This window comes from Carlito syrichta, unplaced genomic scaffold, assembly GCF_000164805.1.
Source record: "Carlito syrichta isolate Samal-C Ts95f unplaced genomic scaffold, Tarsius_syrichta-2.0.1 Scaffold312570, whole genome shotgun sequence".
In the NCBI taxonomy this organism is placed as follows: domain Eukaryota; kingdom Metazoa; phylum Chordata; class Mammalia; order Primates; family Tarsiidae; genus Carlito; species Carlito syrichta.
The window spans coordinates 300,867-303,538 of record NW_007256666.1 but is presented as its reverse complement, the minus strand read 5'-3'; the positions used below and the strand labels follow the sequence as shown (position 1 = coordinate 303,538).

The following is a 2,672-nucleotide window of genomic DNA, read 5'->3' as shown; positions in this document are numbered from 1 at the left end:
GGCCACTGCACTCCAGTCTGGGTGACAGAGTGAAACTCCAACTCAAAAAAATATATATATATTAGTCAGCCATAGTGACACACGACTGTAGTCACAGGTAGTGGGGAGGCTGAGGCAGAAAGATCTCCTGAACCCAGGAGGTTGAAGCAGTGGTGAACTGTGATCGTGCCACTGCACTGCAGCCTAGGCGACAGACCTCAACAACAAAAAATCCAGTTCAAATGATTCACAAGGCTCTGTTCTTAACCATTTCACTCTTGAATTTATACCAAATTCAAGTATTTTGTGCATGAAAAATATAGCATTTCAAGTTAGAAGGAAACGATACACTGTTTATTAAGTAGTACAAGACTAAGCAGTTATATGGAGTTTCCCAAAAAATTAAACAGAATTATCATATGATCCAGCAACTCCACTTCTGGGCATATATCCAAAAGAAATGAAAGCAAGGACTTGGACACATATGTGTACACCCATGTTCATAGAAGCATTGTATAGCCAAAAAGTGGATGCAGCCCATGTCCATCAACAGATAGATAGACAGATAAACAAAATGTGGCATATATACATGCAATAGAATATTATTCGGCCTTTTTTTTTTTTTTTTTTTTTTGCCATTTGATTTTTGTGGACATATTGTTTTAAAATCAGTGAATTTCTAGGCCAGGTTCGGGTAATTGAAGGGCCTTAATAAGTAGTTTATATTGTCTAGACCCAAAGTATGCTGCAAACGCAGTCTGGAACAAAATGGGAAATAACATCTTTCTAAAGACAGGCACAGAAATCCTAATCCAGTAATTTAAGATGTTTCCTTTCTCTGGTAGCCGAGTTGATTCATACCTGGCTGCTAGGCCACCATTCACAGGTATAACCAAGAAAACAGGATACAGACCACCAAAAACAAGACCAACTAATCCATCCCGTGTTCTGGTACAGGTTTCACAAGTCAAATCACCTGTATTCAAAGGAAAACTTACAAAACTTTTGTAAGCTACATTTGATGTCAAAAATCGGATCACAGCCATTGGTAAACCAGCACCTATACGAGCTTGTGTCACGTTCAAGGTGCATGGAAAAAGACTGTTTGCTACTAGGCCACAGAGAGCAGCATTAAGGCCAACACATGTTGATCTATGTTCAAGGAGATTCCTGTCTGCTTCGGGAAGCTGGTTAATTTTTCTTGTTATGATATCGAAAATTGTTAAGTTTTTCTTGTTGGTATCACCAGGTTTATGATTTTCCATCTTGAGCCTCTGCTTCTCTCAGCAGCCGCTACTCCTCCAGGTCTTCCTTGGCCACGCTTGACGGGGTTCTCTGAAACCTTCGCTCAACTCCCTGGAGCGCAGCCATCTTTGACTGCCACGTGACTCCGTTTTATTCAGCCATTAAAAGGAAGGAAATGCTAATATCTTCAAGCTCTTGAAGATGGTATGCTAACTAAAAGAAACCAGTCACAAAAGCTGCCTGTGAACCTTTAAGATATTCTGTATAATGACATGAGAAGCACTCTGTTTTGGGTTGCTACCTAAACCAGTTTTATCTTGCCACACCATTTTTACTTAACAGAACAACTGACAGATAAAACTATGGTTATTCAGACTTAGGTATTTAGCAGGCATTTTCTTGAATATGAACAAGTAAGACTTTTTCTTTAAGAAAAACAACTGACAGTTTTTGTTGTGTGTGATAAAATTTGAGCTTTCAAATGAAAATTAAAGTTGTGGAAAACTTGTATCTGCCACTGTGAGCTTGACAAAGTCCTAGTGAGATTAACATACATTAACACGTGATTTTTTTGGTCATGTATTAACGTTTGGAAGATTTGTATAACCCAGTCAACGACTATTTTCTAAATTACATGTGTCAATGTTACAAAATCAGGCTTAGGTAAAAGATTCATCCAAAATGCTAAATAGGCCAATAGAATTTAATGTTATGGAATACAAATATTTCATTGATATAGTTTCAGATTCCACAGTGAACTGAGCCTTAAGAAACTACTATTTGCTGAGTTCTGGTGTAGTATCATACAAGAGTTTCCATAATTATCTGAAAAAGCTATTAAAATACTCCTTCCTTTTCCAGTTATGTATCTGTGTGAGGCCAGATTTTCTGCATAAACTTCAACCAAAAAAACACATTATAAAAGATTGAATATAGCCGGGCTCCGTGGCTCAGCCCGTAATCCCGCGCCTTTGGGAGGCTGAGGTGAGTGGATTGCCTGAGCCCGCGGGTTCGAGACCCACCTGGGCAGCGAGACCTCATCTCTACAATAAATCAAAAACCAGCCGGGCATGGTAGCGTGCACCTGTAGTTCCAGCTACTTGGAAGGCTTGAGGTGGAAGGATGGCCGGAGCCCACAGGTCGAGGCTGTGGTGGCCGGAAGTGGCCACTGCACTCCAGTCTGGGTGACAGAGTGAGACTCCAACTCAAAAAAAAAAAAGAATTCTCATTTATGGAATGTGATGGAGGTTTTCAATCCTGGCTATACATTAGAATTGCCTGCAATCTCTTAAAAATTCCAGAGCCAGACCTCACTCTCTTGACTGATTTAATCTGAAAGGGGTGGGGTCTGAGTATTGTCTTTGTTGTTTTTAAGCCTGTCTCAAGTGATCCTACTGAGCAATCAGAATTGAGAATCCCTGGGTGATCCTATTTCACATGCCTTTCTA

The 2,672-nt window shown here is 40.0% G+C and overlaps 1 pseudogene; it reads right to left on the bottom strand.

Annotated features, from left to right (window-relative positions):
• Positions 1-591: 591 nt before the first annotated feature.
• On the bottom strand, positions 592-1,244 carry LOC103272450 (annotated as a pseudogene).
• Between the last annotated feature and the right edge of the window lie 1,428 nt (positions 1,245-2,672).